Here is a 16,005-nt window from a genome sequence, read left to right as displayed (position 1 = left end):
AAGCAGAGAATGCCAGATTCCTTAGAAGTTGGTGTAGTGGATACTATGCTGTGCCCTTCATGTTTTTGTCATCCTTTTCAGGGAGAAATACTCATTCCCCCAGGAGTGTTGACAGCACCCAGGTCATAGGTAACACTCTCTAACTGCTACTGCCCTTGGTCCTTGCCCAAGGTCCTCCAATGACTGGTAGAGAGAGATGTAAAGACCCTCACCCCTCGGAATAACTCAGAACAGTCCTGAAGGGTCATCGCAGCTTGAGTTACCCCATCATATTGGCTATGTTCCTTGTAGAGACAGTATGACATCCCAACTCTTCTTTTGCCCATTCCTACTTCCTTCACTTCCCCAGGTCTGTTGATTCCTAGAGATCTCCCCAATAAAATCCCTTCATGCAGTGCTCACTTTGGCAGCATTTATGCTAAAATTAGAATGATACAGGTAAGGTGAGCATGGCCCCTGTGCAAAGATGACACACAAATTCATGAGCATTCCATATTTTCCAACCACTCAAATCTCAAATATGAAAAAAAAAAAATTCCTTTGCACTAATCTCCAGAGTATGCTTCTTGGGGAACCTGACTTATGGTAATTAGTCAGAAAAGAAAAGTGCTATGGGAATTCACAGAAGGGAGAAAACAAATCCTCTTTGGGGAAGATGAGACAGGAAAAGCTGCAAATGGAAGATGGTCTTTGAGTTTGAGAGCTGCAGTTTGAGAGCTGTGTAGGGTTTTTGATGGAAGAGACGGTGGAAGAGAAAGTAGAAAAGGAAGTATTTATTACTGTGTTGAGAAGGGATGGAATAAGTGAAGGCTCAGAGATCAGAAGGTGAGATGTGTGAATCTGAAAAGTAAAGTTCAGGGATGATGCTAGCTATGTCCCTGTTTACGGGATACTAGAAGATCAGGATGAGAAGGAGGATGAGTATATGTAATGGAGGGTCCTAAAAGCCACGCTTAGAGTGACGCACTAAATCAGAGAGGATAGAGAAAGGCACGGAAGCTTATTTAGTAGAAGAGTTATATGGCATAGGCTATGCTTTCAAAGAATGATCTGAGAGCTAAAACAGGAAGTGCTCTAAAATGGAAGATATTTTGAGATGCTTAGTAATCTTTGATTATATTTTTAATAAAAAAGAAGGGTTCCAAAGGAAATGAAGACAAGAAAAACATAAGAAAGATATTAAAACAGAAAAATATAATATCAGAATACACGTTTCTTCAGCTTAATAATTATCCAGGATGCGTAGAAGAGACAGACAGATAAGGAGAGAGAATAGTGTAAAGAGAGAGAATTCTCAGTTTCTCTCTCTCTTCTTTATTCAGCTATTACTTTTACCCCATGACCAATAGCTTATGGAATTATAGCTCTCTAGCTCTGTTGCCTTGAAAAGTAGTCAGCAAATCAAGTGCTCTGGAACTCCAACCTAGAGCATGAATTGAGACAAGGATAACTAACTTGTATTATATCTTGGGGCAGAAACTCATCAAAGTGACTTATTGCCATTTAGGTAAATCACTTTACTTTTTTAATTCTTACATTTGTTATTTGCAGAAGTAGACATATCCTGATGAACTTTAAAGAAAACATGCGAAGTGCTTTGTAGTGCCGGGTGCTCAATAAACTCTATCCAAGCAACTCTTGGTGTTAACTCTGCCACTAATGGTCTAGACCTTTCGTGAATAGTCTCATGCTTAAGAGCCTCTAATTCCTCATTTAAAAAAAGAAGTTGCTGGCTTTTTTCAGTTTTCACCTATATGTTCAATGCTAGCTTCCAAGTATGATTTTTGTTAAAACAAAATTAAAATAAAAACACAAATGTGTTAATCCCAACTCAATGAGATGGATATCCTCAGAGAACTTACTTCCCAGAGACAGGTGAGGGACTTGAAGGGGAGGGTGAGGGATGAGATGTCGTTGACTTCAGTCCTTGCCAGAGCTAGCATCTGTTTTGGAACAGCACACTGTTCTCTGAGATTCTGTGGGTGCTGGATCTGCCAGATGCTTTTTTTTTTTTCCCTACCAGAAAGATGTTATCTACTCCAACTACTCACAAGACGTTTGCACCCCTTGCTGCTTGGTTTTGAGCCAAAGTCAAGGGCCCTTAAAGCATCTTTTGCATGACATCTAAGGTCTTTCCTGCAAAACCCTGCGTGACCAGGCACTGTATCAAACTTAACCCCCGAACAGATTCCTGTTTCTCTGCTATGCTTCCAGCATCTTCACTAGGTGTCAGGAAAAGCTCCGTGGGCATCCCATATGTCAACACATCGGCACAGCTTGGATTCCAGCGCAGCCCCACAGACCGTAGCCAAGAGCTAAACTTGCTACATCAGAACAAGGACACATTCCCCTTCTCAGTTCCCCACCTTAATCTCTCATGGCTCATCCAGTACAGACTTGTACAATGTTCATTCCACATTGAAAAGGGAATCTGAAAGCAGGCCAGATTCCCAACTCCCCTGACTCCCTACTTTATGCATGGGGATCTAGCAACAGAGGAGTATGGTGACATGCTATCTATAATCTACTCAAGGCAAGGTTTTCAGCCAGGTACTACGGAGTTATGGATTCAGTGCTAGTGCTCGGATTTCTGTTATGGGTCTTTCGTGCTCTATTTTCTCTCATATATATCATGTAGTTTCTATTCAGTGGGGAAAGATTGCTTAGAGCATGTGAATCCCTAAAGGAACATTAAGGAAATGTTTATATTAAGTGGCTTCCCAGATTTTGATCTCATCTCTTATCCTCCACCTAGTTACTACTGCAGAAATAGGTGTTACAAAGGTGAAAATCATGGAATCCAGAATCAAAGGCTTAGGCTCTTGCTCTGGCTCAATTTGTTAGAGTTATATGACTTCGGCAAGTCAATTATAGGACTTTGATAAGTCGTCTTAGCTTTGGTTCACTCATCTGAAGAACGAGAGTCATGGCAAGCTGTGGTGAACTTTAGACGTGATTACACAAGTGTTCTTTGGATTTTAAAAATGTAAGAGTGGAATCGTGATTTCACAATTTTACATCAGATTCCCCTGACCAGAACGTCACAAGCTTTGGACCTCTATTCATAGTCGCCTTTCCAACTCTGCTATATGTAGAGGAAAAAACAAGACACATCTTTCATTACTCTTTGACTGCTATCTTTTATATGACTTCCTGGCACATAGACAATGGTTTATCTGGTGAGATAATTATGTTTTAGTCAATCGCTAAAGTCCAAAACAAACATCTTTACTCCCTTTTTGAGATAAATTCTTGTAAATGGCTAGGGTTGATGCCATGAGGGATGTCTTTCTATTCAGTAGGGATAAGGAAGAACTTTCAGTGGGCTCCCGATTCCCACTGTCTTCCAGATACCACACTGAGGGCTACTGGCCCCTTAGTAAACTTTACCCCAGCTTTCGGAGATCGGCCTGTCTTCTGTAACAGAAGCAGGGAAGATGTGCCTATCTCTATCATCTGTCGATTTTACTGCAGCTTGTCTTTTGTCTTTGTGGGCCAATTTTTGTAACTGAATTTCTTTGTTTTTCTTATAACAGCACTGAAAAAGAAGATTACTGTAGATAAGTAAAGCCAAACAGTGTTATGCACATAAATACCTTTACTTTAATCTCTGGCATGTCTTCTTTTGCCTGGAACTGTCTCTACTTTATAGGTTCCACATGGCAGAACCCGATTCCCTAGAACAAGGGAACTCTTTCCTGAATGTTGAAATACTTCAGTGTTTTCCTATTTCCCTGCTTGTGGCCCATGAATAGCTTGGCACCTTAGAGCCAGTTTTCTATATGAGGCGTCTGTCTTCATCCAAAACATTGACAGTAAAAATAACTTCCTCATTCAGGAGAGTGAGTCCCCCTAATTAATTAGGGAAAAGGATTTTTAAATTATTAATTAATTATTAATTAAAAGAAAAAACAGGTGTCTCATCATGTAGTTAGTGGCTAGATGTTTTGGAAGGCATGAGACGTGGTACAGTAAGGAGTTTACTATATTAAACACAAGCCTCTGGTCCACCTCTGATACCCATGACTACTTCACTTATCCAATACATCACCTGCCCCCCGGATTACACTGATATCACTGCCACCTGGTCCAGTACCCTAACTGAGATTCCTGAATTAGCTGGATGGAGTCTAATTTGAAGCTTCAGGTTAAGCTTAATTCGTGTCACATTCCTTTCTTCTTTGGAGTTGGATAAAGTGTCATGCTAGGGAACATGTCATCTGCCTTACTGAGTGGACGCCGAGGGGTCAGATGATGTGAACTAGATGGAGGTCTGAAGGCATCAACCCTAACCCATGTGGAGGAGATGGAAATGAGCCAGGCAGATCAATTCCTCCTTCTTCTCCCTTCTGTGAACTACTCTGAAACACCGTTTTCTATGGAGCCCCTCCAGAGAAAGTGCTGCGTGCTAGGAAACAATCCTCACAGCATCCAGTGGTTTCTCATTGAGACATACAGGAAAGAAGAAGCCAATAGAGTAACTCCATGAATTCTTTCTCATCTTTTCTTGTTTCAGTTCTATTTTTTTAAAATGCACATCGATTGACCTTGAACCTTGCCCCCTTCAATTCTTGCCCCGAACTTTGAGAGAACTTAGGCTAAAAGCACATCTTAGTCATTCCTATTTCATGGTAGCTAGGACAGTAATGGGCACATTTATTCTTCAATAAGTTTAGAAGTACTAAGCTAAGTCGATTCTTTGAAGTAAAATAAGTCAGCTATCAACAGGGTGTTGGCATCTGCAATTTGTTTCTTAATGGGAGATGAAAGGTTACCATTAGAAATAGGAGAGGAAGCATCAGGAAATAAGTTCCTTTTCCTGCACTTTGAAATCATAGTTCTCAGATCAGATGCTTTTTAAGTAACTAGAGCTGAGGGTCATTCCGAATGGACTTGAGTGCCGAGGGGTTTATTTCCTCAACCCCCTCCGGGAAAAACATACTCAACCAACTAGCTGACTCTCTTGTAAAAGTCTCTCAGAAAAAAACCCTTTTCCCTAAGCCAGCCCTGAAAAGTCCCCCAGCCACCTCTCTTGATTTATTATGATGTAATTCAGATTCCAGAGTCTTCTTTTAAAAAAATGTTTTATATAATAGATAAAGATAGAGACAGATATAGATCGGTAAGTATGTAAGTAGGTAGGTCTACACACACACACACACACACACACACACACACAAATACACACATACGTATACATCATAGTGTAAAGTCCCATACTATCTCTTATGTGCAATTCAATTTTCTCATGTAACTAAGGGACAGAGTGAAGATACTATATTATGCTCAACCCACCAAAAAGGGTGTATATGAAAAAGAATCTGCTAGATGTGCATAACTAGGTGAAGACGTGTTAGCTCATGTTAAATTTCCTTCTTTAAGAGAGAGCAGTATGGATGGCTTGCAAAAACAAGAAAGTAGATATGTCATATCTCTTAAGTGAGATCTTTATCATAAAAAAAAAAAAAAAAAAGAAACACCGAGGTCTCTATAGTCCTGGTAGAATATGCAATAATGTTGTAAACATACTACTGTCATGATCCCACATTTTTGTCACTGCATTTATGCTCTATGGGAAACAGTCATGGGTGTCATCAGTTCTTTTGTCATTCCTATACAATTTGGTAACCTCTTCTCAAGGTATTTAGCCTTTTTGGATCACTAATGACAGTCTAGAACACAAACACATTGCACAGCCATGATGATTGTTACGGATGAGCTGGGCCATCCTGATTAATTTCAGTTATTCTATTAAGCAATTTGTAAGGTCTCTATCAACCTTAGAACTCCTGAAATTTATCTGTGGTTTTTTAATTTCCATAACGAAACCTACCGTCTTGGTTTACAAGACTTTTGGAGTTGCAAACTAGCACTCGAATCTCAAGTTTACTTACGATTGTAATGTTTCACTAAAAAGATGTGTTGACTGGAGTCCTGCCACTCAAACGGAGGTCCGCAGACTGGCTGTGTCAACATCGCATGGGAGCTTGTTAGAGATGCAGAATCTGAGTAGATGACCCAGATCTACTAAGTAAGAGCCTGCATTTTACCAGGATTCCCAACTAATTTAGACACACATTAAAATTTGGTCTAGAAGTTCTGGCACTGAGGAGGTCATCCAGATCTGATGTCAAAGTTCAAGACAAGACTCCCCCCCCTCGCCCCCCCACCCCATCGCCCTGCTCACAGGTACCAAGGTGAGTACTTAGATTTCCCCAGCTGCTTAGCAGTAAGGAGGTTGGAGTTTCCCAGCTGCAATTGCCAATGACCAAATTATTTCCATTGCTGATCTCTTCTCCCATAGTTCTAAGTTTCATAACCCTTATTCTTTAGGCTCACTTTGGGGCACTCTCACTTTTATGCTGCTCAATGTTATAACTCTAACATTCATTTGATTCATCAAACATTTTACCTGTTTATCATATAAGGGTTTCTACATACAATATCTTCTCTCCTCCAATATCAGGTACCCCAGTATAATCTACCTCATGTATTTTTCTTTTCAATCTTATGAAGTATCATAATTAAAATTGTTATTTTTTATATGTTAGTTGTGGATTTTTGGCATTTCCTAACAATATGGACTTTAATTTTTATCAATAAAATCAGAAGTGCTTATCTCCTGTGGTTATTGGAAGAAATAATTGAAGTGCTATATTTGGAATAGTATTTCAAACACGACCAGGCCATGCGAAATCCACTCAAAATGTTTTTCTTTCAATCTGTGCACAACTGGATCGTTCTCTTTTTTTTTAGACTGAGGTTTAAATATGATCTCTTCAGTGAATGGGTGTGTTGGCTGGAATTAGAAAGTGAGAAAACTTTCTCCAAAAGAAGGAAGATATTACAACCACCCTACCTACCACTCAGACAATAGGGGAAAGAAAGTGGCAGGAGGAAGAGATGTCAAGGCACCACTTCCTGGCAGCTCTGCTGGGGAAAAGGAAAGATCCAGTGGATGAAACATTTATACAGGATGACCAGGCAAACAGAAAATCTAATCAAAGATCGCTTTGCCCCAAACATAGCACAGAAGCAACAGAAAACTACAAGAGCCGAAGGAGCCATAAAACTCACAATGATGATCCCAGGGCTATCTAGAACAAAACTGAGGACCACAGGGGCATCCCCACAATGACCCAAAATCAGTGATATAACTCTAGAGACATAAAACCCTCACAAGGACTGAGGTCATTTTCTTTCAGGAAAATGAGGACTTAGAAATAAATATTAAGCTACATAAAATGAAGCTGTATTTCTTAGATGCTCTCTACTGAGCAATAATGCCTACTCAAAACTATTTTATTGTCTTTGTCTCCCATTAGATTTTAAGCTTCATGATAGCTGGGACAAGAGTTAGCCTGACACATTTCTCATAAATTAATCAATAAAAAATTTTTTAGATGAATGACTATAGTAGTTATTGAAGTTCTTATCCCATAGTAAGCATTCGTATATTAATTTACACCATACTTACCATACAGAAAAAGAACTTCAAAATTATCTTTCTGTCTTATACTTAAGAATTTGTTTTATACGTATATCTGTTTAGAGGAAAGTAAAAAAAGAAAAGTTATGAAAAAGGTCTAAATTCAAACATGTTTTAATCAAAAAAATTTTTTCTTAAAAGTGAATATGAAACTTGGTGTACCAATATGTAGTCAAGGCCAGCTTATACAGAAATAATACTGTCAGATTTGTCTGAGCTCACTGACAATGAAAATATGGCCAAAAAATACAGTTAGACAGAATTAAGTTTGTTTCCTTCCACAATGGTAAACAAGGTTGGTTTAGGAATGACAGCGTGCCCAGTTATTTTTTCCACCTAATGAACTGCCTCCAACCCTCTTTGAAAATAGGGATTTTTTAGGGGCTTTAGTGCCCCTCCTCCACCAATAAATCTGTGTGACCAATAAGAAGGACATATACCGTAGACTGACCAGTTGAAAATGTGGGGTCTTTACTTCCAGAAAGAGTGTTAAAACAGCAGATAGATATCTAAACAAAAACAACAATGACTAAAGAAGAATCAGAAATTGTGAGTTCGATAACCTCATTTGGGCAGATGAGAAAACTAAAGCACAGAGAGGGGTTCTCACGTGAGAGCTAAGGTTAGAACACACATCTCCTAAACCGTACTCTACGATTTCTCCAGAATCCTGCTTCTTACTCCTAACAAGGAAAATACTTAGAAGATTATTTATATTTTTTTTATAAGGATTGCAAGTATCTCTGCACTTCTGTTGTTTGGCGTGGATTTTTAAGGTTAGGGGCAAGCCTGGGCCAAAAGCCACATTGCATGGCCGAGTAGAACCTGAAAATATCTTTAACTGCGCCATTTTTAAGGTAGACAAATCAAGTGTGTTTAAAAATCAGAGCAAATGATCACATTTCAATGTGGGTCTGGTTAGAAAGAGGACTGTATCTCTGTAAGATTAGAAAGAAAACCTTTCTTTCTCCTCTCTCTTTCTCTCTCTCTCTCCCCCCACCCTCCTTCACTCTCCCCTAGTAGCCCTCACTCCCTCCCTCTCTTTAAATAAAATATCCCTCCACAACTGAGCTGAAGAAACTCACAGAGCCTGATGATTACAATTTCAGACTACAATCAGTTGACAAGCAAAGAGAACCCCGAAGTTCCTGACCTTTCAGGAAGTGTACTGGGTGTAAGGTAAATTTGGTGGGAAAACACTGTATTTAATGCAATATGAAGTAATTCTTAATTTAGACTTTGGGGGTATTTAGAATAATTTTTCAATTGATTGTGTTAATACTTTACAAAGAAAGTTTAGACAGCAAAGTGGAGAAAAAGGACAGAACGAATTTTAAGAAGGAGCAAGCGAAAAGAACACTTGAAGACTGAGTGTAAGCAGACTCCATCGGTACAAATACTACCCACACGTAAGAGAACACAGTTCAACAAACCAGAATCAACTCCCAGCCCCCCAAATGATATTTAAAGGAATTATAATGGACATAAAAATATAAAACATAAGGGCAAATCCTGAGAACTTAAACCACATTCAAATTAAAAACACAACTCTTAATCACGAAAAGATCCACAAAGAGAGTGAAAAAGATAAACTGCACAAAGGGAGATGTTTTAACACATTCAATATTGAGAATACATAAAGAATTTCTACTTCTTAAAGAGAAGAAAAAATTAAAATGAAATAAAAAGAGAAAAGATACACATGGGCATTTCTCAGAAGTTAAAACAAATGATCGTAAACATATGGAATATTGCTCAATTGCATTATCAGAGAAATACAAATTTAATCGCTAAGCCAGTGTTTCACCCAGACCACTTTGGTAAAAGTACATAGCTGGGTTGTAGAAAGAGTTGTTGAGAATGTGAAGCAGTGGGGACTATCATCCACTGCTGCTGGGAATACCAACTGGGACAACTGCTTTGGGGGAAAAACGGAATCACCTAGTAAACTTGTACGTGTTCGTGCCGTAAGACACAGCAATCTTCTCTTCTGTGTGCGTCCTACGGACACTTGCAAGGGTCCTCTGGATCAAGCGACAGGCACCGGGATATTCACAGCAACAGCGTGAATATGAGTAAACACTAAGAGAGACTCTAAATGCTCAAGCCAGCTAACTAAGAAAATAAACCGTGCAATATTCATGAGATGAATAGTAACCACAGGAAACAAGAATTTTATTATCAATGAGGATGCATCTCAAATGGATAATGACGGATAACATAAGCATATGTGATTATCCTACCTACATAAAAGGCCAAAGGAAAAACTAAATCATTTATTAAGGATGGATGGATGGATAGATAGATAGATAGATAGATAGATAGATAGATAGATAGATGTGAGTTATGTGTAAAACTAGAGAGGGACGCAAGGAAATGATTGAAACTGAATTCAGAATTTGGACTAGCTGTTGCAGGGAGGAAAAGAGATGGGAAAAAATAGCCTGATGGCCGTAAAAATGTTTGTTGGGTCTTGGTTACATAGCTGTTCGTTTCATTGTCATTATTTAACTGTTCAAATGTGTCTTGTATACTTGTTAATATTTGAAATATTTCTATATGAAATGTCAAAAAATCAGTAAGCTAGAGGAGAGAAAGGATAACACAAATAGTAGATTGGGAAAATAAGATTATATATATATATATATCCCCATTGTACTGGACGACCTAGACACTATTCTGCTAAGTCAGTTGTAGTTGCTGTCTCTCAAAGGAGTAGTTTTTTGGTCCAGTGACTCCACCCCGTGAATTTCAGGTTTAAGAGGTTAGTGTTTCATGAGAGAACCTGACAAAAAATCAGACTCCCCACTCTGTTTCTAACCAGCTCATCATGATTTGTTTCACTGGTGAGAATACATGCATGTTATGTTCAGTACACCACCCAGGAATAACACTGGCTAAAGCAGCATTCCATATGCGATGAGTGGGTCATAATTAATTTTGCCTACTCTGATGATTAGAATCTTGGCTGTATCCGTTAGGAAGATGGGTTTAAATCTGGATCCAATGCTAACCTGCCATATCATATTTGACAGGTCATTTAATTTATATGAACTAGGTTCCTCGTTTGTAAGTGGAATAGTATTAATTCCAAACTCTTACTGCTGTTGCAAGAATGCATACAAAACCACATCGCACATTATCTGGCAATTCTAAATGACGGCTTTAAGAAAAACCATCAAATGTGTTCCAACTAGCATATATATATGGTAACAGTGGGTGTATAGTATATATATATAGTATATATATATACTATATATATATATAGTATTTCATGAAGAGAATTTTTAAATTGTTTTTGTTTGTTTACTTTAGACTGAACTCAGTATGGATTGAAAATTTTATAAAACTTACTATAGAGTTAACCCAAATGTGTGTATTCACAAACCAAAGTATAAATAACATATAGTAGTAACAATTTCAAACTTTTCAGCACTGAGAATTGAAACCCTGTTGCCTTCCTCTACTTTGCACATTCTGCTCCATTTGCTCATGCCTTGACTCTTGTTGCATTGCCATAGCTGATTTCATGTTTTAGAGCACGTATCAGGGATTGAAGAGAATACTCAATGCCTTAGTTTGCAATCATTAAAAATTTAGTTCTCATTCTCTGTCTTTAGCTACCCTGGGGTCTCTGTCTAAAACTCACTAAGTTTAAGAAGGTTCTCTCGGTCTTCAGTACATTCAGAACATGCCTGCTGCCAATTACTCATCCCCGGGGAGTTGCACCGATGTGTGCCTTGCTGCACCGTTCCGCACTCTCTCCTTCTGCGCGACGTCTTCACCCCTTAACAATGATCTCTGCCTTCTGCCTTTGAGCCAGGATGGCCAGTTGAGGTTTAAACCCATACCTTTTGGCAGGAAGAAAATTTTAAAAATGTACCTCTTATAGAGATAACTGAACTCAATCAGTATATCCCTTTAAAACTGAGGATTCTGCTCTAAATATAAACAAATATGATTTAGAGTGAATCGCAGATCATTTTTTAATTAAAGAGAAAACATGAAATTTGATTGAAGTCTGAGATGTCCATCAACACCTGTCCTGTATCTGGCATGGTGTTTGGTATGTGGTCTGTTGTAAGGCAGCTAGCTGGTCAACGATATTTAAATGCAAAAACTGATGCACTGATGAATTAATAAAACTGACACATATGTGAACAGCAAACAGCACATTTTGTTCTAAGCCTTGAGATGACCTCGAAAGCCCAGAATATTGAGAAAATATTTGAGTCCCTAAGAATTCTTGTCAAGATAATTTTTAAAATATTTTCATTTTAGAGTAGTTTCAATTGACAGAAAGTTCTGAAGAAAGAACAGAGTTCACAGAAACTCTACACCCACTGTTACCACTTACTGACATCATACATTATTACTATGATACACTTGTCACAGTTAATGAACCAATATTGATATTTATACATTATTAACTAAGCACCTAATTTGGATTTCCTTAGTTTTTCACTGATATGTCCCAAAGTCCTTCCAAATGGCTTCTCCTGCAAAGTGACATGGACCACTTTGATTCCCATTTCATTGGCCAAAGCAAGTTCAGCGACTCTGGGAAGACAGGAGACTGCAATTCCACAAAGCGCATGGAAGGCTGAAAAAATAAAAATATTTTGGTTAACGGTACTGTAACTACTATAATAGTAATTCACATATGTACTGCATCTTTATAGTTCACAAAGTTTTTCAAGAATGGATATTGTGTTTTATTCTAACATCAGAGATAAAGGAAGCAGGAAGTTTGGAATGGAAGTCTCCACGATTAAATAGCTCATTCAAGGGCGTGCAGTTAGCAAATGGCTAATCAAAATTTAAACCCCAAAATTTTGACAATATTTTGATTAAAATATTCTTCCCTGTACACCACAAATATCTCCTGCCTTCATTTGCTACTCCTTGTTCTCAGTGACCTAGCCAGAGGACATCAAAAACTCCAGAGCAGGGGTCAGCAAACTTTTCTGTAAAGAGACAAATAGTAGATGTTTGAGGTCATGCAGGCTACGTGGTCTCAATCATGACTCTTCAATCCTGCCATTGCAGAACGAAAAACAAGAGTAGAGAATACATTAGTAAATGAGTATGTTTTAATACAATTTTATTGACAAAAGCAGAGGAGGGTGGGCTGGCTTTGAAGCAGTGTCGTAGGTTGCCAACGGCAGTCCTAGAGACTGGAATCTGCACACGACCTGTAATAAACTGATATGTGTGCTCCGTGATGTGTGCAACTCAGCATTCACCGCTTTGCTCATCTCGTCACTCTTTGAAACTCTTTCTTTGTCAATGCTTTTTTTAATCCTTCTTTTAATCCTAAGAGCCTCTATTCCTTGTTAATCTCCTGTTAACATCCTTCCATATCTCATTGTAACTTGACAATGATCTCTACCCTAAAAGAATTGCTTACCTGACCCTTAAGAAGGAAAGTGTATGCAGATCAAGATCTTTCAAGGTATCGCTTGGAGTACAGGAAGTTGAAGAAGACAAATATAGGACCAGGGGCGGTTGAAGCTATAAAGAGTTAGCAAGGAACATGCTGAAGTTGAAAAAAAACATCCTCTAAACTTTCCTTTTATTTTTTTCACCCCTGTGATTTAAAAAATACATATAGATAGAAATCCTGTGTGGTCTTTATCACACATAACATATCAACAAAGATAGGAGGAGCCAAGAACTGCGCTCTAGGGAGTTTTTGAAAGGCTCTCAAGCTGTATTTATATAAATTACCTTCCTCTCTTTTGTAATCACAATAAAGGACTTGGATTGAAACCTTAAAATATTTTCACCATAGAAATATATTTATATACAGTTTGTAAATAACAGCATGCTCATTTGCAGATAATGCATATGTTTACATATTTTTACATAAATGAGCATATACTTATCTATACATAAAGCAAAAGTTAGAATTTTAAAAGAAAACCAGTTGATGGGATGTAAAATCTAAGGCGATTTCCCCATATGTGTGGAGTGTACTTAACACAAAAAATATTTTTATGATTAATGAACGGGAGAATAATCTCTTTTTAAAGAGCATCCTTGGCTCACTCAGGGCTGTATTTAACCTCCTCTTATATTCTATACTTGTTCAGATGACTGAACAAAACCTCTTTAGGACTTAGTCTCAAATCTAGCTATGAGAATTTGGTGGATTAAAATTAGCTTCACGTTCTTGGCAGCTCTTCCCAGTAAGAAGTCTATTTTCCCAACCCTTGACTTTGGGCTGGACTTGTAATATGCTTGTTTGACCAGTAGAATACAGTGGAAGCGCTGTCATACAGCTTCTGAGGGGGTCTTAAGAGGCCTCGTAGCTTCTGTACTTGTATCCTTGTCATATTCAGACCACGTGGAGAGAGAGGTCAGCCAATAGCTAGCACCAATCACCAGACATATGAGTGAAGCCTTGTTGGACTCTCCAGACCCAAGTAAACAATCAGGTGACTGTAGACATGTATGTGGCCCCAGGTTACCCCAGCAGAGCAACCACTCAGCAAACCCAACCCACAGAGTGAGGAAACGCGATAACTAATTTTAATTTTAAGCCAAATGTATTGAAAAACAAAATATGATAGTTTCAGAAACCCCTTAAACATGTTTGGTTTCTGAATTAGGTCAGGTGCTCCAGAATACAAAAGATTTCTGAAGCTAATTTTTTTAACTTACTTTTGCCAACTTAACATTTAATGGCCTGCCTAACTTTGCCTGTCTTTTGGCCCTCAGTCATGGTTTGGCAACTCAGATTTAGTTTATGGAACTTGCCCTCAGCAATATATTTAAGTACGTTTGTTTTCAGTGCCAAAAACCCTTAGTTCTTGAATGATATTTCTAGGAGTATGGCTTAGCTGTCAACCAAAATGCCTTTTCTCTATTGCATTGATCTCATGCCAAGACGGTAAAGTTCTCAAAACTCCCCAAATGCTTTGATTAATTTTAATTACAGTGAAGTGTATTGACATAAAGCTAAATACCAGTTCCAATAGGAACGGTGTTGCCAAGCATTATCAGAAAACTCTGAGAATCCAGAGGATGTGGCTTCCAAAAGCAAAGCCCATAGAGTGGACTTCTTTGTCCATTGACACCTTCTCAGCGACCTTCTTTCTGTATCATGTTTGAAGGACAATTTTTCATTCTCCAGCTTTGTTCAGTCTCTTCTCTGAGTGGTATCTCTTCAGCCTTCTGACATTTTCTCCTAGTTTGGAAGCTATTCTGTGCTTCTGAGATTAAGAAAATTCACCTGTAAGACCATTATCATTTAATACTTATCTGCATCAGAAAGCTACAGAAATACATAGGAGGGAAATATAAAAGGACATATCTAGAGCTCATTTTTCAGGTCACCATCCCACTATCCCTGGACTGTCACAATGACCTTCTTTTGGCAGTGACCATACCCTAAATATCTCTGTCGCCCTGATCCAAAGCATAATAACCGATACCATTGATGATCTAGCGTTTCTTTAATTGCGGTGAGAGAATAGACAGTTTCACAGAATGCGGTTCTAGTCTCCAACATGCTAAGAGAATTCTTTCTTGCTCAGGCACATTCAGTAGGAGTTGATTCTGGTTTCATGAAAGACATAAAGCTTAAGCTGGGTTCCAAGCAATGATGGCAAAGAGAAATTAAGTGCTCAGAAAACAACAGGTTGTCTACAAAATAGAGTAGATGAGTATTGTCAAGGAATTTAGGGTGAGGTAGGGCCTGATGGCCAAAAACAGGGAGAAACTCTGCCTTATTTGAATATGATATTGTAATTCCAAAGGAGTAGAGATAACATGAGGGTATCATTGATTAGAGAGAAATTTAAACACCTCAGTAAGAATCATGAGCTTGATGTGGAATACCTCTCCTTAAATTTTATGTTTTCTAGGAAGCTTTACATACCTTTCCTGCTTGATTTAAGATCCATTCCTTCATTCTTCCTTGGTTACATTTTTCACAAGATAATGTAACTTACTTGCCACTTTCCCCAAGTGAATTATAAGCAACTCAAAGACAGAGATAATGTATGTCATTTTTTATAAGAAAGAAAAAAAAAAGGAGGCAGAGAGATAGACAGGAAGATAGTTAGAAAAGAAAGATGTAAGATATTAGAATTTAGAGTAAAAAAAAAAAAGCCTCTAAAGACATGTCATATACTAGCTTAGCTCTTAAGAAAGCCAATCAAACTATATTCCTTAGGTTTTTTTCAACTAAAAAATAGAGTTAATAACAGCTATTCAATCATCTTCAAAAGATAATTTTGGAGATCAAAGGAGGCATTGAATATGAGTACTTTGGAAAGCATAAAACTATACAAAAGCAACTCGTTATTTCTGGATTCTTCAGTAAAGTAATGCCATTATAAATGCAGTATTTGAGAAAATTAATATGTTATAGGAAAGAAAAGCAGCTCTGGCTTTATGGATGGTCATGAAAAAGCTATTATACTAATAAATTACAAATAAGCCGCATGATCAACATTAGAAAGGTACTAAAATAAACATTCACTGAGTTGTAAATTAAACTATGGTGT

The 16,005-nt window shown here is 38.0% G+C and overlaps 1 non-coding gene across 1 annotated transcript; it reads left to right on the top strand.

Moving 5' to 3' along the window:
- The first annotated feature begins 394 nt into the window (after positions 1-394).
- On the top strand, positions 395-500 carry LOC118612064. The gene has a single exon (XR_004954775.1). It is a non-coding gene; the product is annotated as a U6 spliceosomal RNA (small nuclear RNA).
- Positions 501-16,005: the final 15,505 nt, after the last annotated feature.

This window comes from Rousettus aegyptiacus, unplaced genomic scaffold, assembly GCF_014176215.1.
Source record: "Rousettus aegyptiacus isolate mRouAeg1 unplaced genomic scaffold, mRouAeg1.p scaffold_m13_p_15, whole genome shotgun sequence".
NCBI lineage: Eukaryota > Metazoa > Chordata > Mammalia > Chiroptera > Pteropodidae > Rousettus > Rousettus aegyptiacus.
The sequence above is the reverse complement of the archived record's forward strand: the minus strand, read 5'-3'. Positions and strand labels throughout refer to the sequence as shown.